Source organism: Podarcis gaigeae (genome assembly GCF_964106915.1).
Source record: "Podarcis gaigeae genome assembly, chromosome: 9".
Classification (NCBI taxonomy): domain Eukaryota; kingdom Metazoa; phylum Chordata; class Lepidosauria; order Squamata; family Lacertidae; genus Podarcis; species Podarcis gaigeae.
In genome coordinates, this window is record NC_139685.1 from 65,775,345 (window position 1) to 65,802,766 (window position 27,422).

Below are 27,422 nucleotides of genomic sequence, written 5' to 3' on the forward strand. Positions count from 1 at the left end.
ATATGTATCTTCTCATAGGCATTAGCATTAAAAATTAAAGCCAATCTTTAGATTTTCATCTTCTGGATAATTTTGTTCCTTTGCATCATGATCTTTGAAAGTGCTTTACAGCATGAGTACTGAAGCTTAAAAACACTATTAGCTGGTCCTTCTGAATAAATGCTAGGTTAGTTCCAAGCCAAACACCAAAATGCTTCATGTGGTTCTAATTGAAATGGGTGACAGCACCTCCCTTCCCAGCGATATGACAGGAGTCAGGAAAGCTATCAAGTGACAAATGCCTGCAGATTCCATAATGCAATATTATTTACTTAGTACTTCACTAGTGAAAATGAGGCATCTTAAACCAAACTGGTTTGTTTTCCCCCTACACCTTATATAAAAAAACACAACTTCAATTCCACCACTAATCAATACAGCTAATTCTACACTGGCATACATTTAAGGAAGTTCACATTTGCAAATATGCCCCAACCTCTAGGAAAGCCAACAACCAAAATAACTTCTGCTACTTGATACCCTAAACAACACATTCAACACTTTTAGTACAAAACCACATTTTTTGCTTGGATTATTTTATCGGCATCTTGTTGGCCACTGTGAGAACAGGTTGCTGTAGTGGTTGGGCCACTGGCCTGATCCTGTTGGAATATTCTAGAAGAAGCTTGAAAATGGTCTTGAAGAAGTTGCAAGGCAACAGAAAATTTCCCCAGTAACAGGTGTCCTTGTTAGGGCCTGTGGTCAGCTAAGTCTGGGTCTGTGCAAATGAGCATGTGAATAAGTTGGCATTAGGTCTCTGTCCGGATGGCTAAAAGAGAAAAAGATGATGTTGCTTTATTTGCTACCTTTGAAGGTGACCAGGAAACTGCAATTAATCCAGAATGTGGCAGCTAGACTGGTGACTGAGAGTGGCCGCCAGGACCACATAACACCAGTCCTGAGAGATCTGCATTGACTCCCAGTACGTTTCCGAGCACAATTCAAAGTGTTGGTGCTGACCTTTAAAGCCCTAAACGGCCTTGGTCCAGTATACCTGAAGGAGCGTCTCCACACCCATCATTCAGCCCGGACACTGAGGTCCAGCACTGAGGGCCTTCTGGCAGTTCCCTCATTGCGAGAAGTGAGGTTACAGGGAACCAGACAGAGGGCCTTCTCAGTAGTGGCACCCGCCCTGTGGAACGCCCTCCCATCAGATGTCAAGCAGCTATCTTATCTTTAAAAGACATCTGAAGGAAGCCCTGTTTAGGGAAATTTTTAATATTTAATGCTGTATTGTTTTTAACACTTGATTGGGAGCCGCCCAGAGTGGCTGGGGAAACTCAGCCAGATGGGCGGGGTATAAATAATAAATTGTTGTTGTTGTTATTTTTAATGACCAGTGTAAAGTTTTGTAAATAATAAAGACTCTGAGAAACAGAAGCAAATGGTGTTTTTTCCTGCTATGGGAATTTCACTAAGAGAGAGCTAGAATGCTGCTGTTTTAAAGAAGTAAAAGATGAGGGAGGACTTTTCTGTAAAAGGAACTCTGCTGCAGAAAGAAATGGAAACCCAAGAGTGGATTCTTCACGCACCAACAGATCCAACTAATTCTTCAGTTCTGAGCTTTTTCTCCTCTAACCACTTTTATTTCCCTCACCCAGAGCTTTTTTCCAACTGGAACTTGCCAGAACTCAGTCCCGGCACCTCTCTCTCAGGTGTGCGCCATAGCCATGGTAAGAGAACAAGGTGAGTCCAGGCACTTCTTTTTCGAGGAGAATAGCACTGCCCACATTACTCATTCCCATCTGCTTTTGCCCTCTAAGGCAGCGAATGCATGCTTTTCATAAAAGGAAATTCCTCCACCGGCAGAGCTCCCAACTAACGCAAACTCCACTAACTATATTAGCAGTTTGGTCAGCACTTCAGTCTCCCCTGGGATGTGAAAAACCGCCAGCCCTTGTACAAATGACTCCCTGGTTCAAAACTGTAAACACATAGATCTCTGAAACGGTCTGCTTCCTGTATGGTTAGCATAAATTACTGCCTCTGAGGCAGTCCCTGTTTGTAATGTGACACTTGCACCTTATTTAAAGCAATAGGGAGCAAATGGCAAAAGACGTATTAAATCAGCAGCACTTCAAATCCCACAGGAGGCAAAGGAAAGAGGAAGAGATAAGATATAAAGGCTCCTTAATAGGCTTAAGAAATCCATAAAGTCCTTTCAGACAGTGGCAGAGCAACCTTCAAATAGACCTGGGAGGCAAAACCCAGTTTGGGTCCATGCAGCAAGCATTAAGGGATGCGGGTGGCACTGTGGGTTAAACAACAGAGTCCAGGACTTTCCGATCAGAAGGTTGGCAGTTCGAATCCCCGTGACGGGGTGAGCTCCCGTTGCTCGGTCCCTGCTCCTGCCAACCTAGCAGTTCGAAAGCACCTCAAAGTGCAAGTAGATAAATAGGTACGGCTCCAGTGGGAACGTAAACAGCGTTTCCGTGTGCTGCTCTGGTTCGCCAGAAGCAGCTTAGTCATGCTGGCCACATGACCCGGAAGCTGTACGCCGGCTCCCTCGGCCAGTAAAGCGAGATGAGCGCCGCAACCCCAGAGTCGGCCACGACTGAACCTAATGGTCAGGGGTATCTTTACCTTCACCTTCACCTAGCAAGCAAGAAGCTGAAGACAATGAACTGCAAAAAGAGACAGGAAACAGTGGACAAGTAAAGGAGGGATTATTCGGGCCCCTCCCCCCAAAAAAAATATATTTCCTTGATCGTTTTTTTTAATGGCCTTCTCTGCAACTCAACATTTTCACCTTACGGGCTTTGTCATCCCAGTCATTTAGGGATCACATGGATTGGTAGTGGGACAATGATGAGTGGTCAGAAGGAGAAAAGTAAGCAGACAGGGAGGAGGAGGTAACAGAAGCTGAAGAGGTAGCAGGGTTTAGTGAGCAGGAAGAGTCTGCGGCAGATAGCAGTCCAGAAGCAGAGGATGGAGTGGAGAGGAGCCAAGAGGCAGAGATGAGTCAGGCTTATGAGGAAGAAAGCCAGCATGCTTCCACTACCTGTGGCGGCAAGCTCCCCTCCCCTCCCAGACATCTAAATGCTATCACTCAGCAGCTCACCTGAAGCACAGCTGCTGCTCCACCTGGCTCATCCTTCCCTCATTTTTTGGACAGTGAAAAAGACCTGCAATCCTGAGAGGAAGTGAGGAAAGAGCGTGCTGCTGGCAACCGACCGTCCAATTGCCGGCACATGGGGAAGTGAGATGGTATGAAAGTAATTGGGAGCAGCTGCACTGACCTAATGAGAATGGAACAGATCTCTCTGCAGGAGGTAATGGGCTCTCCTTAACTGGTAGAATTTAAGCAGAGGCTAGATGACCCTCTGTCAAGGATGCTGCAGTTGCAAGATTCATATGCTAAGGAGGTTGGTGTGCATGACTGCCAAAGTCACTTCCAACTCTATAATGTCATGGTTCATTGAATTGGGGTGCTATATTACCCTGGAGCAAAAATGGAGAGGAAATTTGATTCGGTGCATGTTTAAAGCCGAATCTGTCAAATTTGCACTTTCTGAACCAAGATGAAAACTGAAACACAGCCTTCAAAAGTTGCACTGATCTGGGTGTTGTAATGCAACTCTCCAAGCAATGTTTCAAAGAATACATATGTTAGGGGAAAGTGTGCATAAAAATGAAGGTTTTGGTGATAATAACATACAAAAACTGCTTGTAACGTTTAGAGAAAATGGCTTGCAAAAATTTTTTTACGCCAATCAAAACTTCATACAAAGATGTGTTTGTTAGGAAAATTCGCACTAAAGTGCTGATTAATTTTCATGAGTTGATTTTGAATGGCAAACTGCTCCAAAATGTGTGGAACTGTATTTTAGGCTGGAAAAATGAGAAATGGATAGAACCAAACCTGGCCCTGGGTATTTGCATTTTATTTATGTTTAATACAAGCCATCTTGGAATTTTTCTGGCTTGAAATCAGGAGCAGAAATGAAATGAAAGTGAAATAACAGAGTGAAATGAAATGAAAGGGAAATAACAGAGTGACCATACTGAACTTTGGGGGCGCAACTCAAGGGCTCTCCGTTTCTGCAGAATTTGACACTTATAAGTCATTGATGAGATCAAGAGAGAGCAAAAGTACCTATGGTGCATGGCAAACAAAGTTGGTCCTGGGGCTGCAATGATGGTGTTGTGGGTTCTTGTAGCCTACACAGGTGCTAATCATGGAATCAATAAATTGTAGATTTGGATGGGACCCAACGGGTCATCTAGTCCAACCCCCTGCTATGCAGGAATCTCAGCTAAAAAGTCCTCGGCAGATGGCCATCCAACCTCTGTTTCAAAACCTCCAATTAAGGTCCACCACCTTCTGTCACTAAAAAGCTGCCTAGCGTCACATGTATTCCCCATTCCAGGCTACTGTTCAGGGCTAAGATGGTGTACTCTGCAGGTGCCTGGTTAGATGTTAAGATGCTAGCAACCCAGAAATATTCTAAGGGCTGTACCTCCATGATAATGCTGGAGCTGGAGCATAAATTACACCTGAGAAAAGGCTTTTGGGGAGGGGGAAATCGAGTTCTTAATCCTCTTAAAATCCTACTGTAAAACAGAAAAGCGCCTCATATTCATACTTCTGCAATGTCCAATAAACATTTACTCTGAAAGAAAGTTAAAAAGTCATTTAAACAATAGGAGCCCAATCAAAACTGCCTCATCTTTCTGTTCTACTTCTAAATTGTAATTGACTGTGTGGCTTGGGGCAGATTACTGCTAAGCACATCGCACAAACACACAAAAATCACCTGCCTGTTGGGCCAAAGACAGCACAGTTAATATACGTCTTTTTGTAATAGCTGTAATTTAAGAGGCTGAAAATTAATCTCTTAAATATCGACCAGCTATGCCTTGTAATATATTTAGTGCTTATCTAGCAAGCTACCCAATAGCTTTGGCCCATATTTTTTAAAGCTTCCATTTATCTTTATGGCAATGAATTGGCTCCTTGCTATACATCACACCAAGCATTACCCTCCCATCATACGTGAAAGACCCCGTCTCCTCTGTGTTCTGCTGGGTTTGGGGTGCTGGGGTGCGCACACATGTGTGAGTGTGTGTGTGCACACGTAATTCTCTGCATTGGCCTCTCTGCACAATCAGGGCCCAGATGTGTAATTCAGATGCCTTACTAGCAAGGTTGAAAGCACACTGAATGTGCTAAAATGTGCATTGAGTATAATGACTGGAACGCAAGAGAAGTGCATAAAACTGGAAAGGGAAGAACATGCTCCCAGAAGGACAATCTAAGGTGCTTGTGCTGCGTAAAAACCCTTAACCCTTGTCACTTTATTTTCTATTTTATTCATCAAGAATAAACCACCCTTCTTCAAAAGAGAATAAGGCTATCAAAGGCTGCTGGCCATGATGGCGATGTTTTACCCCCAAGATGCCTCTGAATGCAAGTTGCTGTGAATAATAAGAGGAAGTGAGTGCTGCTGCAATCAGGCCCTGCTTTCCGGCTGCCCACAGGCATCTGGCTACCCGCAGTGAGTGATGGGTGATGGATTAGATGGCCCATCGGCCTCATCCACCAGGCTTACCGTGGGCTCTTATCTCATGGCAGTGAACAATAATGATATGACAAATGGTCATGCAACCATAAAGTACCGTATTTTTCACCCTATAGGACACACTTTTCCCCCTCCAAAAATGAAGGGGAAATCTGTGTGCGTCCTATGGGGTGAATGCAGTGAGCACTGACCCCTCTCGCTCTCCAGGCTTCAGGAAGCTATCAGCAGGCCTGGGGAGCCCGCGGGAGTTCCCGCCGGGCTCCCTAGGCTGCGGATAGCAGCCTGCTGCACGGAGCGCAGGGCGTGCTGAAGCAGAGCGCCCTGCGCTTCGGGCAGACATCCACGGCTGGGGGGGGGGAATAATTTCCCCCCCTTTATCTCCCCCCCCAAAAAAACTAGGTGCATCCTATGGGCCGGTGCGTCCTATAGGGCGAAAAATACGGTATAGGGAAAGCAATGCAATGCAATAACAAACAGCATTAAAAGGCATCAAAGATGCCAGATTCTTCAAATGTCCCCATTTTCCAGGTTTACAGAAGCCCATCCCAGTTTCTGATCTGATCCCAGAATGTCCCAGTTTTCCTTAGGACGTCTCTATTTTCATAGGAGAAATGCTGGAGGGTATGGAGTTATGCGATCCCTGAGCCAAGGAGATAAGTAACTATATTACCTCTAGAAGACATCAGAAGGCAGCCCTTTATGGGGAAGTTTTTTTAAAAAATGTTCAATATTTATTGTGTTTTATTATGGAGTGGCTGGGGCAACCCAGTCAGATGGGCGGGGTATTATTATTATTATTAGCCCCTATTTTTATTGGAGAAATGTTGGGTGGTATGGGATACAGCAGAAGAAACTGACCAACTTAAAATGTCCAGACAGACTGGAAAGCTTTGACCTAGGGTAGAAAGCATTGTAGGGTCAGTGGCATCTCTAAAGTGAAGGTGTTCCAAAAACAGAGTGTGTGTGTGTGTATGTGTGTGTGTGTGTGTGTGTGTGCATGCGCGCGCGTGTGTTATGGAACCATAAGAATGAGCTCCACCACACTGCAATCTCCTGCAATCAACTGCTTGCAGAGGGCTTCCCCCTCCCATCTCCTTCCATTGCTCCACCCATTTTGCTCCCTGCCCCCATTTTCCTCCTCCCATTCTTCCTCTCTTCCTTGGGGCTTCCCTCAACAGCATGAAATTAGCCCACCCTACTGTGTGGGATGCCGACCAATCAAACATCCAACCCCACCTTTGTTTTCTTGCGCCCATGAATTGTGTGACGCAATTATGCTTTTGTGCTAATGTTTTCCCAGTAGCTGCTACGGTTTAGAAGAAGTGTTTTAAGGCACCCTGCTCACTTCCCCCCAAAAATCATGCCACTCAACAAGACACATTCAATGACAGTAAAACCCAAGGGTGGCATATGTTCCATTGCTGATCTATGAGCTGGCTTGCAGCACTTTTCAGAAACCAAAGAGGAGAGGTGTCTATGGTGCAAGCATGGACAGTGCAGAGAGAGGAATAAGTTTTACAACCCAGTTAATTTCACTTTTGACTGTTGAACGGGGTCACATTTCATTTCCTGTTCCATAAAAGAATGGCTTTAAAAAGAAAATACCAAGTTCACGCATCACCGTTTCTCAATGGGCCTTTTCTACAGATCCCTGTACAGGCAACTTCTTGTCTACTTAGAGATATTTAGTGCTGCCCTTTCCATCTTGGATCTCATTTTTGCCAAATATTTCCACTCTGTGACCCGTACTTTTATTTCTAGAGACTGATGGGAGATCAGAACACAAGCAATCATCTTTTTTTGTTTTATTTCACGCCAGCCCACAGATCAGCGTGGCAAGAGATGGGAGGAATGAAATCAATGGAAACAAAATGAACTGTATCTTTTTCATCCTGGTGCAGTAATATTTGCTACTGCACACGTCAACGCTTAACTGTGTTGTCCGTAACCTACCTGACAGCCACAGAGTTTGTGTATAAAGCCTTGGCATGTGATAGCAAGACATGGACTGAAGAACAGGGACCCCTATTTGGAATAGAATCTAGAGCATCACCTCTTTCTAAACCAAATGACAAAGAATATATTTAACCAGTCCTGAGCAGGAGAAGAGGGAGTTCTTCCTGGAGTTGCTCATCCCTGGACCCATTGGTTTGTGAGGGTTATGGTGCAGCAACTGCAAGTACTCATGGATGAAACAGATTATCTTGGCCCATGTCTATCTGGGTTCATGCCTGGTCATGGGCCTGAATCCCATTGGTTGCCCTGATCAGGGCCAGATTTAGGTTTGATGAGGCCCTAAGCTACTGAAGGTAATGGGGCCCTTTATATGTCCTGCTGAACTTTGTCAACAACAAATTGTCACTGTTTTTTTGTGTTGAATATATGCTATATGGTAATTTATGGACCTAATAGGTATCTAAAGCCATTCACACATAACAAAATATGTATTTTATCAAAGTACATACAGGTTTTTTCCCCTTTACAGTTTTTTTGGGGGGGTCCAAGAGTGGGGCCTTAAGCTATAGTTTATTTAGCTTATACATAAATCTGGCACTGGCCCCGATGGATAACTTTTTGCACAAAAGTGGGTATACTGCTATAGAATCTACTTTCTTTCTTCTTGACTCAAGTTCTGATCATTCACAATATCAGTAAAGAAAAACAACCCTTTTATTCTTTCCAACTGCCACACTATTATTTCCAACAGCCAGCCTCAAATTTAACTTTGTGTATCAGTTATGTGTACCCATATAATCTGTTGTGATCAATTTCATTGATTCAACTACTTTTGGGCCACCCTGTATAACACTCTCCCCAACTGGTACTCAGATGCATACCAACTCAGATAGCGATCATGGCTAATAGAATCCTACCCACCCACACGTGTCAGACACAATTGCTACATATCAAAACCATTCCAATGCTTTCCAATTCATTCTGGAGAGGACACAACCCCCCTAGTGAAATTTATTTTCTTTCTTTTTTTAAATATATTTTTTATTAAAGATTTCTTAGTTTACAAATATATGTGCATTGTCTCTTTTTTTAAGTTGTGTTTTCTACAGATCAGTTACATTTGTTGTGAGACGTTAGTGTTACATACAGTGTTAGGTTAGGAAGAGAAGAGGGGAAAACGGGGAGAGGGGAATGGTGAGTGGGGTGGGGTCAGGTAGTTATGTTTCTACAGTCATACCTTGGGTTACAGCCGCTTCAGGTTGCGTTTTTTTCAGGTTGCGGACTGCCGGAACCCGGAAGTACCGGGATGGGTTACTACCGGGTTTTGGCAGTTGTGCGTGCGCAGAAGCGCTAAATTGTGCTTTGTGCATGCACAGAAGCGCTGACGCGGGTTGCGAACACTGCGGGTTGCGAACATGCATCCCACACAGATCACGTTCTCAACCCAAGCATCCACTCTATTCTTCTACTTAGTGTATGTGTGGGTATGGCTCCCCTTTCTTACATACATAGCCCAACAAGACAACAACAGGAATCCGCTGACAGCATATGAATCAATCTGGCTAACCTGATTCAGAAACACACACACCGCTCATATACAAAAACAAATCTCACAACAGCCAATCAAAGACAATCAAGCACACCCTAGGCCACCTCAACCTCTCTCACCACCAAGGAAATACAATGGTACCTCCAATTGCAGATGGGATTCATTCCAGAGCTCTGGTTGGATCCCAAGGTCTCCACAACCAGAGGGACCACTTCTGTGCATGCGTGTGCAACAAAACCCAGAAAAATACTTCTGGGTTTGCCGTGTTCGCATCCTGAAGGATACGCAACTGGAGGTGTGTGTATCCAGAGGTACCACTGTAAAACAAACGAATAGTAAGAGAACCGAAAGCCCCTAGCAAAATTTCAAAGAGAAAGCAGCAAAGAAACACTTTTGCCCAGTGCAGCCCACAGAGAGAGCCCTGGAGCAACAATTCACTTCTGCACTGAAACTTTATTTTCTCATCCAAGTCTGACTTCAGATGCTCTCTGGAAGCGACGCAGCACCTTTCTGTTTGGTTTGCCACCTAGTGGCTAATGCTGAACAGGTAACAGAACATTTAAACTGAACATCTATATATATTAAGCAATGGGCCTTGCACCTTAAAAACATCCAAATCAAATGCATAAGTCATCTCAGCAATCCTTCCAACAGCTTCACAAAACAGGCCAGTAGTATTTATATAAATCACCCATGTATATCTTTATACTTAATTTCTGAAAACCCTCCACATCATTTATTAAGGTCGTGTGACATGCCACCGGCCACAGTTTCTACCTCTCTAAGGTTCAGGTAGAACCCACCTCAGCACCACCCCTGCCCTGCAATTCTGGGGTGCAACTGCAGAAGTGACCAAGCATTCAAACCTAGAACTTCTTTCACACACAGTATATGGCTCAAATGGATGATATCTTTAAAAAAGCTGGCAGTAGGGAAAATCAAGCAGTCAAAATTCTTGTAGGATACAAATACTGCAACCCCCCAGAACACTAGATGATGTAAACGATGTTCATAACATGGAAAAGAAAAAGGGAAGTAAGTGACTTTTATTTCCAGTAAAAGGTAAAGGTAAAGGGACCCCTGACCATTAGGTCCAGTCGTGACCGACTCTGGGGTTGCGGCGCTCATCTCACTTTATTGGCCGAGGGAGCCAGAGTACAGCTTCCTGGTCATGTGGCCAGCATGACTAAGCCGCTTCTGGCGAACCAGAGCAGTGCATGGAAACACCGTTTACCTTCCCACTGGAGCGGTACCTATTTATCTACTTGCACTTTGATGTGCTTTCGAACTGCTAGGTTGGCAGGAGCAGGGACCGAGCTACGGGAGCTCACCCCGTCGCGGGGATTCAAACTGCTGGCCTTCTGATCAGCAAGTCCTAGGCTTGTGGTTTAACCCACAGCGCCACCGGGATCCCTTTTTATTTCCAGAACTTGACAGTAAAAAATAACTTGAGCAGCAGCAGCAGCAAAGTTAGCCCAGGGTCTATTTTACAAGACTAAAATTGGCCCAGCAAGGGGCCAGATGGGGGTTCTATGTCTTTGCTAAACCTCCTGCAACCCTGGGTTAGGTTTGTGAATGTGATGAACAGCTGGAAAGGTCATTAAGGTACACTAAACTGCACCAGGACAACTTTCTTCTTGTGTTACCAAGATGGGTCATAGCCCGCGAACAAGCTATGAGCAGCACAGACTTGCAAAGAAAAGGGTGAGAAGAGTGTTCTAGACATTCCAAAGTCAAGGAGATAAGAAATGTAACAAGCAGCGCAGTCCTGAATGCTGGAACAATGGTTCATTATAAAGCTGCTTGACACAGTGTCAGTCTACTTAGCCTCCCCTATCTAACCTGGTGCCCTCTAGACATAATCCATAATCCTCAACCAGTGGCTATGCTCCTCTGGGGTTGGCTGGAGTTCCAGCTCAACAATATCCAGAGGGCACCAAGTTGAGGAAAAGCTAGTCCGCTCTGATTGCCAGAAGATTCGTTTCACTGGGGTTGTGAGGGACTCAACCTAGGACCTCCTCCATGTAAATCCCATACTGTACCACAGAGCAATATTCAACTATGTTTTACTCAGAACAGACCCATTGAAATGAATAGCCATGATTAAGTTAAGTCCATTAATTTCAATAGGTCTGCTCTGAGTAACACTCAGTAGACTACCACCCATGATAATAACTTGATTAAAGCTGTGCTAGATGTCCTACTCCTCCAAACTCAGAACCTTTGCATTCTAGACCATCTTCCAAGATTTTGTGGGGACTGGGGCAGAGGGAGAGCGTAGGTATGGTCACTGACAGGCCCACGCAGAAGGGAGGGGAAGCCGGGTACACTTGCCCTGGGCCTCAGAAGTCTAAGCCACTCAGCGGGGCGGGCACCCAGGAAACAGCTGCTTTTTTGTTTGGGTTTATAACTTTATTCTAACAAGGCTCCCACCCTGGGCCTCAGACAGGCTCTGCATGGACCAAGCCACTAAGGAATATAGAAGGGAGGAAGCTGCACAATCACAGATCCTGCCAGTTTCCTTAACTGCAAAAAAAGGGTATTTCTTGCACCTGCTCCTCAATGAAGTCTGTTCTTTGCCTCCAGTGACAGCCATGTCAACACATTTCAAAAGGCTCTCTCTCTCCCCCCTGGTTTTCAAATCTACTTTCCCAAGGAGTAAAAGTGTTTCTTCTGAACCATCCCTTTTCACTCTCCTGACCATATATTTTTTATTCAGCTCTGTCCAGCATTTCCCAGCTCATGTTTACTTTGCGTATTCCGGTGCCATTCAGAACTTCCATTGGGTGGAAGAAGACAATGCTTCGTCCTATCGCAACAGTGCCCTTCATGCTATCCCAACTAGGTTTGTTCTGAGAAAAATTCAGAGGGGATCGCATCTCTAACTGATCTGGCTCTGAGTTGTCATGCCCAATGTTGCTTCTCTCCCATGACCAAAGTGTGTCATTGTGCAGTCAAGGAAGTTAGCAGAGACTGCGGCCGAGAAAGGTATAAGCGCTGGCATTCTTCACAATCATTCCTGCTCAAGGGGAACAATATTTGCCCTGCCCCCGTGGCTTCACAGTTTGAAACAGCCACACCAGAAACCACTGGTGCGCAAATCTGCCAAAAGGACTCATCTAATGAAGCTTTTATGCCGCGGTACATTTCGCTGCAAAGTTTACTTTTTCCCTTAGCACCCGATAGACTGGTCCGTGACCAAATCCTTTGATGGAAACTCAGTTGTCGGCTGTCAGTTGAGGACTGCTACTTTATTTTGCATTCGAAAGGTTGAGCCGACTTTCCACACTGCGAAAAGGGTGAGCAATGCAAAGTCACCCTCTGCGGATCCTCTAAATTCATTCAACATAACAAGGCTGTGCAAAGCCAGAGCAGAACTGTGACAAATGGCAGAATAGCCTTTCTTGCTTTCTAAACAAAGACACAAGCAGCAGAGCTGCAACAGCTCTTATTAGTGGAAAGTGGACAAACGTGCCCTTTGAGGTTAATAACTCTTAAACTAAGGACTAAGCATCATTCACGCACATAAATAAGGCAGAAAACATTTACAGTAACTAGGCAATGCATAATGCGATGGGACATTTGGGCCGTAGCAATTCTAATTAACCTTCTCAGCTTGTTGCTTGGGTTTTATTTTCCTGAAGTGTTTTGGTGATGTTTGTGCAGTGTGGATACAGAAGAGTAATCCCTTCTCAAGCACTCGCATGATTTGCAAAAGTGGGTATGTATTATTGCTTTAGTGGTGGGCTCCAGGACAATAAATGAACTGCAGCAACACTTCACACATATCCAGGTCTGTCTGTTTTGGAACCTTCTGCCATATATGGAGTCAGCTGGCTCAAGTCATGGGGAGACATAATGGGAGCCAGCCAAGGATTCCTTGAGGACTGGGCCTAGACCAAAAGCTTTGCCTGGTGAGGTCTAAGAGAGCCAGTTCAAACAGAGAAAGGGTATCTTAAGCAAAGCAGCTCTAAAACTATGGTCTAGGGATAGAGACAAGGCATCCTATATACTTACTTCAGGAAAAGTCATGCTTAAATTACAATGCGGTGGAATGAAAGCATCCACATATCTTTCATATCAGCTGTCTTAGCTACTGTTTATAGAAGGCTTTGGGGCAGAATGATTTGGCCAAGACGAGGAGTGGGATTTGTGGATTACATTAAGGCAGGTATAAGGTGCATTTGGTCCTCCAGATGTTTGCACAACTCCCATCATCCCTCGTCATTGGCCATGTTTACTGGGGCTGATGGGAGTTGTAGTTCAACAACATCTAGAGGGTTGAAGATTCCCCACACCTGCATTAAGGGATCCCCTGTCTGCTAATTCTCACACTGCAACAGAACAAGAGAAAGTCAGGTTTTGTTTACCATGACTCTTGGAATTAAGAAAAGAGGATAGTAGGGATGATGTCATTTCAGCCATGCTCCACAACACCTGCAATTATAGCTAGAAACATCTCAGGCACCTGAGTTGCCCCTAGGATGGGTACCTTAATTATTCATTTTGCAGTTTCAAATTATACCTACCCTAAGCGCCTGTCATCACAAGATGCATAGTCAAATGGCAAACAAATCAGCTGTTAACCACCATGCTTGCAGTCTATTTCCGATTCCTTTTGCAGGAGTCTTCAGGAAGGCTGGGACCAATCAGCTTTGGCATATACCCAGTATGGCAATATTCAGTCATCTACATAGTGTGTGTGTGTGTGTGTGTGTGTGTGTGTGTGTGTGTAATGACCAATTGTTCCCTGACAGCCTCCCAATATTCTGCCATGCTGCTAGTGCAGCCAAGATTCAGTGGGGTAGGTTTAGCTCACGTGTCAGTGGTGTTCCTGAATGCACCTCTACATTCATTCCAATGAGCAAAGGTAAAGTACTACACTTAGGGAAAATATTAGAGTGGAGTGCAACATACCTTTATTTACCGAGCACACACAAAGATGTACTCTGTGCTAAGAGGTCTTGTGATATGCAAACTCTCTCTGTGCAAATCCCTTCCCTATCTCGCTTCCAAGTATTTATGCTAGTTTAAAATGTAAGAGCAGATCAGTAACCCTTGTGGTTGTAGGGAGGGAGGGCACATGAAGATGTGTGGAAAGTTGTTGCTATCTGAATGTGGGTTCTGGTATGGGTCTTCATCATAAAGATAAGTTTCCTTTCATAGTGCCCAGCGCTTCATCTCTGTGCCTTTATACAGTACACCTGTTGAGCACATCTGCTGATATTTGAGCCTACAGCATCCTCACTTATGCCATGAATAATAACACTTAGGGGGAAATCCCTAATTTGGGAAAAGGAGATTCCAAAGCAGCAAGAGAATAAAATTACATTGCAATAAAACTGGGTGCTGTTTTCCTAAAGTTGCATGATTTATTCCAGTTACAAAGTTTGGATTTCCTGTTAGCAGGATTCAAGGACTAGGGAGTCCAAGGCCTCATCACCTTTGCTAGAATCCTATTTCACACACATCTCAAGTGCTGTTAGTTAGGTCATTGTGCCATAATTTCGAAACGGAGAGTTTGCATATGCCATACCAGCCTTATTAGTAAAGGTAATGCACATGTAAGCAGAGATATATCAGATGACTTTTTTCATGTAGGCGTATAACACTGCAGCAAGTGGCTATGTTTACACAGGTACATTATCTCAAACAAAAGGTAATGGTTACTGGGGCTACTAAAACATCCTTCACTTGTGTGTGTCAAAGTTACTGCTGGTTTACGGAGTTCAATTTTACTAATGGGGAACGACAATAATAAACCCTGAATGCAGTAAAAGAGGGTTAGGAATCCCACATGTTTTCCTCTAAAGTTTGGGTCAATAATAAACATTGCACAATCCTAAACACAACATGCCCTCAAAATGAACACAGGGATACAATCACAGGTGAGCAGTGCATCTGCTAGGTTTTGAATGTGCAAAGAGAGTTGTTGAAAAATATAATTAGCTACATAGGAAAATGCCACCACTTGAAAACGAATCAAGAAACAAAACCTCATCATCTCCCCACTTTGACTCTCCCAATCCTTAGCATCGAATCTGGTGTGTTGGGAAGGATTAGGACACAGACAGATTTCAGAGTAAAGCCACACACAAAAGTCTTCTAGACTTTGGCAGGGTTTGGAATATATGAGATGTTGCTAGAGCTGAGACAACAAGCATAGCCACACAGACACACACATCCTCCCCTAAGCAGCTGGAGCTGGAAACATGCAAGAAATTAAAAGCAAGACTGAACTCTCACCTTCCTCAAGCAAGTATTCCCAGGGAAAGAAGAGCCAGCTACAAATGCGGACACCTCCAGCGCTGCCAGCCCAAGCTGCTGTTGCTGCTACTACGAGCCGCTTCCCAGCTCAGCCAGCTTTGCCTCTTGCACTCCCACTATCTGTGCGCTCGCTGCAATTTCTCCCATGACTCCATCGCACAGGAATGGCAACAACTTCTCTCTCACTGACACCGGTGTGGCACTGGCAACACACACACAGGAAGAGAGAGAACTGTTGAGAGTCAGGTGGGGAAAGAAGGCAAGGGCGGTTGCAAGGTGAACAGTGGGAGCCCAAAGAGGGGAATGGGACCCCCGCCCCCGCCCGAAACGCCTTTGGAAAGGCTCGGCTTTGAAAGCAGCGCCGAGCTATATAAATCACAGCGTGAGACAAACGGGAGGTCAGGAGAGCAATGAATCAGAGAGTCCAAAAGGGGCACTGACTCCGAGCCAGCCTGCAGACACAAGAACCCTCTCCCGACTCCAGTCATAAACAAAACAGGGGAGAGAGGGGAAAAAACTTTTAGACTACAGAATTTGTCTTCAAGTACTGTGTGGCCAGAGCCATTCAGTTTTGATGGAAGTTAGGTGCTTGTTTATAATGGAGAGAGAGAAAGGTGGGAGCAAGCACTTCGGCTATTAAAGAAAGATCAGATGGAAGATGCCCATATACAGCTATTTATTAAAAAGTCTACCATTTCGTGAAAAACTTATTTTGGACATAAGTGACTTTATACTTGTTTGATGTTTTGACTCAGTTCCTGCAGAAGGATTCCAAAGGAGGATGTTGGAAGGAAGTTTTTTTCCTCTCTCTCTCTGCTTTTTTCCAGATTTAATAGCTGATGGTTGCGAAAGGAATTTGTGGAATGAAACCCTGAAAGTCTTAATCAGATGGTAGCTGCGAGTGACGGCGTGCTAAACTTAACTCCTACTTTTTCTCCTCCTCCTCAAATACAGGATACAGGGTCAGCTGATTTCAATGGGGGGGGGGGTTGCATGGGAAAGCAAAGCAGTGGATTGTGTCCCAAGCGACTCAAAAGAGTGGAACTTTGGAGAAAAGAGCAATAAAAATCTGTGTGTGTTTCTGTGCATTTATATACAAAGCAAGGTGAGATTTAAAGAAGGAAAACAGTGCACTGAAGGTGCTGCAGAGAAATGTAAACACTCCCCCATACATTAACAACACCTAGTATTAATTCTCTGGTCAAGATGTTTTTCTTATGTGCATTGTTTGCCCTTAACTTACTGATCTCTTTAAAAAGACCTTCTGTTACAGTTTCAGTACAGCCACCCCGGTTCATTCCCACAGGCTGCAAAATCAAGTGGCTTATTGTGTAGGAACTAAAAATAGCTATTATTATTATTATTATTATTATTATTCAAGCACTTGCCGGAGTTACCCTTGGGCTGAATGCCATGTGACCAGGCAGCTAGCTAACTATCAGAGAGCAACAAGAGAGACTAAAAAGTGCCATTCAGACCATGGCTGAAAGCTAATCTGTAAGTGGAAACGGATCAGCAGAGATGTGGACTGCAGACTTAACACAAAAAGAAGTGAACTGACTGCATCTTAAAACTCATCCCCCCACGCCCACAAAAAAAAAAATACCCTGAGAGCATCTTTTCATATTTTGACCCATCTACGCTAATAAAACAATTATAAACTAGTTGGATTAAGTTGAATGATTTTCCCATCCCACCCCTCTGCCAAAGGACCTGGGGAATCATACATCACTTGAAGGTCATGGGAATTTTTTGGGGGCCCTGAGTCATTTCACAGAACATAGGAAGTTGCCTCTTAAATAGAGAAATAGACTATTTGTCCATCCAGTCAAGGGACGTGGGTGGCGCTGTTGGTTAAACCACAGAGCCTAGGACTTGCCGATTGGAAGGTCAGCGGTTCGAATCCCCACGATGGGGTGAGCTCCCGTTCCTTGGTCCCTGCTCCTGCCAACCTAGCAGTTCGAAAGCACGTCAAAGTGCAAGTTGATAAATAGGTACCACTCCGGCGGGAAGGTAAACGGCATTTCCGTGCACTGCTCTGGTTTGCCAGAAGCGGCTTAGTCATGCTGGCCACATGACCCAGAAGCTGTATGCCGGCTCCCTTGGCCAATAAAGTGAGATGAGCGCCACAACCCCAGAGTCGGCCACAACTGGACCAAACAGTCAGGGGTCCCTTTACCTTTACCATCCAGTCCAGTAATGTCTACACTTATGGGCAGCAGCAGCCCTTTCCCATTGCTGGCTACCTCATTCTTCTAGCTAGACATAGCAGGGAATGAACTCGAGACCTTCTGCATGCAAAACAGGTGCTTCACCACTCTACAGTCCTACCCTCAAACAAGGTAGGGGGAACCTGTGGTCCAGGTTGCTAGACTGCAGTCTCCATCAGCCCCAACCAGAATGGTCAATGGGATTATGGGAGTTATAGTTCAGGGCCACCAGCCTCCCATTCCAGTCTTCAACCATAAATCCCAAGGTTCTTTACTTGGGAATCATGAAGGTTAAGTAGTTTTGATATCGTCAAGTTCACAGCGTGAGCATCCTCACATTCCCCCTATGTTCGCCATGCTAAACACTACTACATCTTGAACGGTGGGTGGAGGAATTACAGTGGTACCTCGGGTTACATACGCTTCAGGTTACAGACTCCGCTAACCCAGAAAATAGTACCTTGGTTTAAGAACTTTGCTTCAGAATAAGAACAGAAATTGGGCTCCGGTGGCGCGGTGGCAGCAGGAGGCCCCATTAGCTAAAGTGGTGCTTCAGGTTAAGAACAGTTTCAGGTTAAGTACGGACCTCTGGAACAAATTAAGTACTTAACCTGAGGTACCACTGTACTTGTGGCAAAACAAGACAAGGCAACGTTCTTGCAATTATCAATTGTTTGAATGGCTCTTTAAAAGTAAATTTAAGGCAGAGTGGGGCCAAATAGGAAGCAGAAGTTTTATTTTGAGTCAGACCATTGATCCATCTAGCTCAGTATCGCCTACGTTGACTATCCAGAGTTTAAGACAGAGGACATTCCCAGATAGCTTAATCAGTAAAGCATGAGACTCTTAATCTTCAGGCTTGTGGGTTTGAGCCCCAGTTTGGGCAAAAAGATTCCTGCATTGCATTGCAAAGGGTTGTTCCCTTCCAAGTCTACAATTCTATGATACTGTGATTCTGAGCTCCATCTGGAGATGCTGGGAATTGAATCTGGCACCTTCTGGATGTAAGCAGATGGATTTACAGCCCTTCATAAATCTGGATTGAGACGCTGCTGTGGAGGGTAGAAAGTCATCGAAGATGCCACATTGGAAGAGTGGCAGATGCAGCTGATGGACTATATGGAATTGGCTGAGATGACTGGCAGAATCCGAGACCTGGGAGAAGAGAGGATTGAGGAAGACTGGAAGAAATTTAAGATGTATTTACAAAAACATTGTAATTTGTTTGAATGTTAAGAAGGATGCTAGATCATAAATAATTGGCCACCACTAAATTAGATCTGAATTTGATTATAAGTGAGGTTAAAGAAAACACAAACCTTTTGGAGAATTACTAGATTGTATTTAAATGAGTGGATACAAGATTGTAAACAAGTTGATAATTTGCTTGGAAAAACTTTTTAACGATGTAAGTGGGAGCGGGAGACGTGAGGGAGTCCAAAGAAGTGATGAAAACACGTTTTGATATAAGCAATGTTGTTTATTATTTGGGTATCTGTATCAAAAAACTTTAATAAATATTTATTTAAAAAAAAGAAAAGAAAGTCATCGAAGATGCCATGTCTCAACTAGGGCCAGGGCCTTTTCAGTACTGGCCCCATCTTGGTGGAACGCTCTGTCACAAGAGACTAGGGCCCTGCAGGACTTGAAATCGTTCTGCAGGGCCTGCAAGACAGAGTTGTTCCACCTGGCCTCTGGTTTGGATTCAGTCTGACCCTTATGTTGCCCTCCCCTTATGGTCTTGATCTATTCGCTACTTTTAAAATGAGGCTGCATTTTAAATTGCATTTTAACCTGTATTTTAAATTGGTTTTTCTTTTCTTCCCCTATTATGTTTTTACTGTGATTTTATTGGTGTTAGCCGCCCTGAGCCCAGCTCTGGCCAGGGAGGGCAGGGTATAAATAAATAAAATTATTATTATTATTATTATTATTATTATTATTATTATTATTATTATTATTATTATTTCTAACTTGGCTCTCACTAGCAACATTTCTATATCATCTTCCCACCAAAGTAAGTGGTTCCTATTTTACAATAATGGCTTACAATCCAAGATACCTGATATGAGCACAGTCCTGATAGCTTTTTGAGAATTATTTGTGTGTAGTATCCAGGCTTTCGCAGCAAAATGTTCATGACATTACCTTTTCCCCATTTACCATGAATGAAAGCTGCTGTTACTGTTGGTGTGCTAAGCAGCGTTTTCTTTAGCTTGCATCACAGTGGTGTTTGCTTCTTTCTTTGTAAAATGGGGATAATGTGTTTCACCTTAGGAGAGTAACTGTGTAAGTAGCATGGCTACAAACAGATCATCTTATGGGGCAGGCATCTAGGTCCTGTTCACTCTCAACAAAACAAGCAACCTCCAGCTCATATCTGCCTCTTTCATTCTCTCCCATCACCCTGGCAATCACTCATTAGCCTGTCAGATTGGATGGACAATTGCTTGTTTTGGGTGTCAGATGTGCACAGTTGAGTCACAAAGTTTTTATAGTTTTAGCACCTGTTAACCTTGCAATGCCAACAAATCAATGGGAATGGGGGCTAGATTCCATTCCAGTGTCTGCACAAGCTGACTGTTAAAACACAGTCACGATTCGGAACCGAAATGCCAGGCTGCTTGTATTTAAGCTAGCTTCAGCCCAGTCTTCTGTGCATTTACTTGGAAGTTGGGCAGACAGACAGTGTTCAGCTATGGCTACCTCTGAATATGTAGGATTGTAGTCTTTGACCTATTGGGTTTAGCTGGAATAAACATGTATGTTAACTCTGTTATTATCTGGCAGAGAAAGGGAGTCACAAATTTAAAATAATTTGGAAAGTGATTAAAAATAAGTATCCAAATTATAAAAGATATGCCGGCAACCCTGCTTGAAATCTTCCTTGCAATCAGTGATAGAGTTAGGAACACTTAAATCTCTTCAAATCATTGGGTTTTATTCTCTGTTGCATAGTGGCCAGTTTGTGCATCCTTTCTGTGAAGCAATTATTTCTTTAAAATAGGATTTATGTACCACTTAATCAACAAAAACAAAATATCATTGGGTGTCAGATATCAATGTTCAACTATTGAATATTGAAAATGAAATCAAACATTAGAAGCAGCTGTCCAAAGCAGAAACCAAATGCAATATATATTTCTGAGCAGCAAACAGCAACATCTAAACAGTACTGAATACATACTAATAGTCAGGGAACTGCCATCAGCTCAGAGGCGGGAGGTGGAAGGGCAACTAGGTTACAGGGAGCCGCCAAAGATCTTCAGAAGCAGTTCGTCCTCCGGGGAGGAGCGAAGCCACGCCTCCAGTGGGGAAGGGATGCAAGGATCGGAGGATGCAGGGGAGAGCCACAGCGCCGAACCTGAGCAAAGTGTGTGGGGGGAGGCAGGTCCCCCTTTGCCCATGCACAGAGAGGGGAGGTGTAGGATGGGGGTCAAAAAGCCGGGAAAAGATTAAGGGCCGCCCACTCCCAGATTCTGCTAGCGACTGAGCAGATATGGAATTGAGTCGGTCTGCACTGTGAACGTTTTGGACAAATAATAAAGCCTTGAAAAGACCAACGGGGAGTCTTGCCTGTTTGCTCTCGAGCAACCAAGCCGGCAATCATAACACTAATATTCAACAACCAAAATCTGAGTGGACTTTGGTGGTGATGATAATGACATAAGAGCCCTGTTGGATGAGACCAGTGGTCCATCTACTTCAGCATCTTGTTCCTACACTGGCAGCCAGATGCTCATGTGAAGCCCATAAGCAGAGTTCAACAACATTATTCCCCCTGTAGTTTCCAGCAACTGGTAATTGTTGGTGGCAAGAAAAAGTAAGTTTTAAAAGGATAATACCCTGGATGCCAAGATCCAGGTTTGGGGCAAGTACTCTTTGATGAGAGAACCCCAGCAGATATTTAAAATCACAAAACATGCAGCAAAGTTAGGTGTGGAAATATAAGCTGTTAGACCCTTAAAAATATGCTCTTGTGAGTTTCAAAACTTTCCTCTTGCCTTAGCATAGAAAAGACCTCACGTTTGGTAAGTTTAAAATAGTTTACTTACAAACTCTCCAAAGGTCAGGTGCATGTGCTTTCCCATATATCAGTCAGAAAACACAGACAAAAAAAAACAGCTTTATTACAATTGTGAATGTTCCTAAGTTATTGGTGTAGGAACACAAGAATGGCTTGTCAGAGCCATGCAGGCTGAGCTTCGAGCAACCAGCTCAGACCTCTTTACACCCTGATCTTCTCGGGTAGAGTGAAGGGTAACAATATGCTTAATTACCTTCCTCTCAATGTGAGGGGGTGTAACCTAGCTAAGCCTGGCAAGCAGCTTACTCTATGGTTTTAACCCCTTCATGCATTAATTAAACTTCAGCATGTTGGTTATATGAGGTGGGTTACCCCACAGTATTCAGAAGTATCCTGCCTCAAACAGCGGACGTAGGTGGGGAGGGCAAGGGAAATATGCTTTTTCACCCTAATGGAAGTCTATGACATAAACTGGCTTAAAAACCAATCTGAATCTGGGTTTTGAAAGTGGCTGTAAGTCTTCATGAAATGTGGGGCAGACAGTTTTAAAAATAGTTCATTTTTTCAGGCAACACAGGAAGAAAAGAAATACTATTTTTAATAACAGTTGTGTTTACTTTTACCTCAGAGAGAGCCAAGAAATGTAGGAAGTCATTATTTATTAATTCGGGTTGTTAAAAGCAGGATAGCGCCTTAGAACAGATCTTCAACCTTGGCTTATTTTAGGGTGGGGGCTTTTTTTTTTTTTTTTTGATGCTTTCACAAATGTAGCCTTGGGGGCTACTACCTCTGCTTAGCCTGTCCAGTCTTCGCTGACTGAACGCCGTGAAAAGCCACACATTCTAATCTATACTTAAGGATGTCTGGGAGATAGTTTACAGTCTTGCTGTTTGCTCGCTCAACAGAGACAGAATATTAGCAGCCCGCCAACTTCTTTCTATGTAATTTATTACGACTGTAGCTGAGCCCCTATTTTGCTTCGTGAAGCCATCTGTTACTGCTGTCCTGTGTGAGAGGACCCTTAGTTGCTATTAATGAGAGAGCATTGAAAAGACATTTTAAGAGGCAGTTGCACCTTCTGACTCTTTCCCGAAGCCTCCATCTTCATTCTTTTGAAGTCAATTAGATTGCTACCATTGATTGGGGCGGGCGGTGATGCAACTGGTCCCTCAGTGGCCAGCTCTTCAAATGTGTTGACTAAAACAACCAATTTCTTTTGCTGCCTATCCTACACTCATAGTGAACTCGTTCCATGGGTGTCAATTGTTACGTAGCAAGAACTGGCACAAGAGGAAGATGTCAACAGGCTTTGAGGAACCCAAGGGTTCCAGAAGCACTCCCCGCCCCATTTTTCTTAAGACTAAAAAATGGGGTGAGCAAAAAAGCCAAGTGCTGATTGAGCATGCCTAGGGAAGCAAGTGAGAAGATTAACAGTACATGTTAAAAGGATCTAGGGGTCTTGGTGGACCACAGGCTTAACATGAGTCAACAGTGTGATGCAGCAGCAAAAAAATGCTACTCTAGGCTGAATCAAGAGAAGTATAGCGTCCAGATCATGGAAAGTAGTAGTACAACTCTATTCTGCCTTGGTCAGACCACACTTGGAATACTGTGTCCAATTCTGGGCAGCACAATTTAAGAAGGATGTTGACAAGCTAGAACGTATGCGGAGGAGGGCAACCAAGATGATCAAGGGTCTGGAAACTAAGCCTTATGAGGAACACTTGAAGGAGCTAGGTATGTTTAGCCAAGAAATGTTTAGCCTCCTCCTAGAAAAGAGGAGACTGAGAGGAGATATGATAGCCATCTTCAAATATCTCAAGGGCTGTCACATGGAAGAGGGAGAGTGCTTGTTTTCTCCTGCTCTGGAGGGCAGGACTTGAACCAATGGCTTCAAGTTACAAGAAAAGAGATTCCTACTAAAATTTTGGAAAAACTTTCTGACAGTAAGAGTTGTTCGGCAGTGAATCAGACTCCCAGGAGAGGTGGTGGACTCTTCTTCCTTGAAAGTTTTTAAACAGAGGTTGGATGGCCATCTGTCATGGATGCTTTAGCTGAGATTCATATATTGTAGGGGGTTGGACCAGATGACCCTTAGGTACCTTCCAGCTTTAAGATTCTATGATTCTAGGGTATCCTGGAAAATAGCATGGCTGTTTAGCTCGAACCCTGACCAGGAGCAATGGTGATGGTGATTGTGATACAAATTCATAAGGAATGGAGAGAAAAATTCTCACTTCTCCAAACCTCCAGCCAAGAAATGTGTGCAAAAATGCACATGCTATAATGCATAAAACTATATATATTTGTGAGAATAATATACACAAAATGCATTGTGCTTATAAGCACAGTTTGCAAAAATGTGTATATTAGGCAGAATTGCATACAAAAAAAATGTGTATGTTAGGAAAATTTCACCCTAAAATGTTAATGAATTTTCCTGAGGGTTTTTTAAAAAAACAATTTGCAAACTGAGGTTGAAATGTGGGGAACTGAACTAAAGATCCTCACGACTGCCCAGAGGCACAGCGTGAGAAACGAGGTGTCAGGAGCAGGTGTTGGAAACAGGTCAGCAATAAATCACAGCAAATCAGGCAAACAAGGTCAGCACAGGAGGCCAGACCTAGAGAGCACAGCAACTTGTCCTGGTAGATCTTGCCCCTATGAGGCAGTTGTGGGGACTGCAGTTGTCCCTGCCTTCCCACAGCTCCCTAAGTCTCACTCGGTTCCCTCTGAAGCAATCTGAGTCTATGTCGTCTTACTTGTCTTTGCTCTGCCCTATTCAAACCTCTTAGGGTTCTGGGAGACCAGTGGGGAGGGGAGCTTGTTGCAGGAGAAGGGGGAGACACCCATGCCTCTTCCCCAGCCTCTTGGCCTCCCTCCTCTCCTGCTTCTGCCTTTGAGTCTGGACTTCTCTCTGACACAGACTCCTCCTGCTCACTAAACCTTGTTGCCTCTTCAGTGTCCGACACCTCCTCCCAGACTGCTCTCCTTTGTTCCTCTGGCCTCCCAAGAAGCCCCTGGAGTCTGAGTCTTCTTCTCTTGGGGGTTTCCCAACTTGTGCCTCCCACAACTCCTCTGCTCCCGGCCAGTCCATGACACAAGGTGAATGCTCCTCCTCCATTTTCTCACTCTTGTCATTGCTTGCATGCTCAGAAGAGGGCAGGTGAGCAGGCAGGTCCCATAAGGCAGAGCAGCTGCAGGACTAGGAGTCTCTAGGGAACAGTAGTTGGCCCCTACAAGGGTGTGGGTCTCAGCAAGCAGTCGACAATGCTTACCCCCTGACACTAGCCCTGGCCAGCAGAGCAGGAATGTTGACATAGTTAATCTAGGCCATTGTGCAAGGTACACTGAATTCATAAAGGGACAGGCCTTTTTATTCTCAGCTCTTCGCACTCCGCATAGTAGCTGTGATATGACACTATCTTAGATGGAGGAAGACCACTGTTGCATTAAACCCAGTCCTGTCTATTTTTGCTGCAGCTCTCTGCGGTCTCAGGAAGGGATCTTTCCCTGCTCTGCTATTGAATATCCTTTTTTATGTGTCCCATATAGAATAGAATCATAGAATCATAGAATCATAGAGTTGGAAGAGACCACAAGGGCCATCGAGTCCAACCCCCTGCCAAGCAGGAAACACCATCAGAGCACTCCTGACATATGGTTGTCAAGCCTCTGCTTAAAGACCTCCAAAGAAGGAGACTCCACCATATAGTCCTCCTTAGTCAATAAGATCTTCGTAGGAGGTCCTGCTCTGCATTCCTCACTTGCAGATATGAAGAATAATGAGCATATGTGTCAGGACTGCCGCTAGGTCCCAGCTCACAGAGGACCAACGCCCAGTGGATATTATATACAAAAGTCTTTATTGAAGTTTAGTTTCCATTTCCAAGCTCTGGGCGCGCAGGCCCACGTCTTAACGCTAGACCGGCTAAGTCCCCTCTGACTCACTGCTCCACCCACACCAGTTTAAGATTCTAGCCCGGCTCCACCTCTTGCGCTGCTCTTTCCTGCGTTGGGTCCTTCTGCCCTCTGGGGTTCCCTCCTTCCTGGACTCCTCTGACGCGGAGCCTCCTGAGTCTTGCCCCTCCCTCCGGCGGGCTTTAGGACCTGGCTCCCTTCCCGGGCTCCCCGCTGTGCCGCGCTCCTGTACATTTGAACTTGGCGCGCGCGCCCAGCCGGTGACTTTCCTTCTGACCGTTTCCCCGCTTCCTGATGTGGGTGTTGCCAAACCTGACTCCTCTCCTCCCTCTGGTGGTGAGGACACTGGTCCCGACTCCTGGGACTCCCCCTCCCCACTGCGCTCTGGTGGAGACGCTGGCCCTGATCTCCAGCTGCTGTTCAGGGACTCCCCGCTGGCCCCTCCCTCTTGAGGTTTCTCCCTTGGAATCTCCCTTGCTCTGGCCACCGGCGCTCCCTTCTGTGAGTCCTCCGATTCGCTAGAGAGGCTTGTGGAATAACTCTGGCCACTGTCACTGCCTGCGCCCCCCTCGTACTCCTCCTCCTCACTCTCCATTTGCTCCCCCTCCTGTATCTCTCCTTCTGAACCCCTGACAATATGAAACAGATTTTTCTCACCACCGGTGGCTACGTAATATAACACTCTTCCTAGAGAAGCTCCAGGCTTAGTTTCTGCCAGTGAGTGGCGAAGACCTATTTGTTTCAAAAGGTTTCTGATCTCTGGCTTTGTTGGAAATGAGGTTTTTTTAAAAAAAAAATCAGAATATCTGCACAGCCACATTTAAGCACAAACGTGCCTCTAGGGCAATGGTGTGCTTTCTGTTTTGGACTGGAAATAAGTGGAAGATGATTTCTCACCTCCCCGATGTGAGCAGGCAAGAGTCGGTATTGTGGCTGGTGTCGCAAGAAAGAAAGTTGATGCAAACCTATGCATTTTTGCAAAGAATTTAAGTCTCTTGTGCACAGAATTCTCACAGATCCAGGGCACATCACAGAGTAGCAGAGGTTTAAAACACATGCAAAGACTCAAGTTTTGCGCGGCCTCTGTATACCCGAATTCCTGTGCTCTTAAAAACAGTCCCAAGCCTTCTTCATATGCCGGCAGAGTGTCATGCTTGAAACAGCAATGGATGGAATTGTTTTTACATGTGTCAGCAGCCTGACAGGCTGATTTGCAAGATTTGCTGGTGCAAGGTTGTCATATGCCAGCCTTGCAATCGCAGGAAAGAGGAGAGAGTATATGTGCTTCTAAGGCTTTGCACTGTTGCTTCTGCAGCAGGTCAGCTAACAGTTCTTGAGGGGTGCCCTTGGCGACCCACGTCTGATGAGCCAGCGGCATTACAGTCACAGTGCCATTGCCTCGAGAAGACCTCACAGACAAGGTCAATCAGTCAAAGAAGAAGAGGCAGGAGACGTGAAGCAATTAGAAACTTCACTGCAGCTTGGATGCGTGAATAATCCTAGGTGCATTTTGTGAGCTACCCAAAACTCAGATATCCATGAATGTTGACAATCACAATGCAACCCTCCCTGTATTCCAAGGAACTTATTCCTAGGTAAGTGTGTTTAGAACTGCAGCCTCAGGTACTTAAATGAGATTGACAATATTCCTTCGCTTGCTCATGCCTGAATAAAGAAAAACATTTGTATTTCTCTAGATATATCCATTGGGGAAGGGAAATTCACAAAGTTCTTCTGGGATTCTTATCATTCATGTATGAATGAACTTGAGGGATTCACTGTAATAAGTATACAAAACGTGAAATAGATTAAGATATTCCCAAAAATTTAGCATTGGGCTTTGTGTATTTTTTTGACAAGTAATGTCCAAAATTTGATATTCTCATGTGAATGATAGCGATCTTATATTAATTTTGTAATTTCAAACCAAT

At 44.5% G+C, this 27,422-nt stretch overlaps 1 protein-coding gene and 1 long non-coding RNA gene across 8 annotated transcripts in view; one reads left to right on the top strand and one right to left on the bottom strand.

Moving 5' to 3' along the window:
- Positions 1 to 27,422, bottom strand: part of ARHGAP24 (Rho GTPase activating protein 24) — a 415,266-nt gene that overhangs the window by 109,217 nt on the left and 278,627 nt on the right. Inside the window, exon 1 of one of the 7 annotated variants that reach the window (XM_083756503.1) lies at positions 15,313 to 15,740. The exons of the other annotated variants lie outside the window; for them this stretch is intronic. The gene's annotated coding sequence lies outside the window, so the exon portion shown is untranslated. Of the gene's footprint in view, positions 1 to 15,312; positions 15,741 to 27,422 lie in introns of those variants that run through there. 7 annotated transcript variants of the gene reach the window in all.
- Positions 1,323 to 4,007, top strand: LOC310852971. The gene is made up of 3 exons (XR_014568495.1): positions 1,323 to 1,725; positions 3,155 to 3,311; positions 3,943 to 4,007. It is a non-coding gene; the product is annotated as an uncharacterized lncRNA (long non-coding RNA).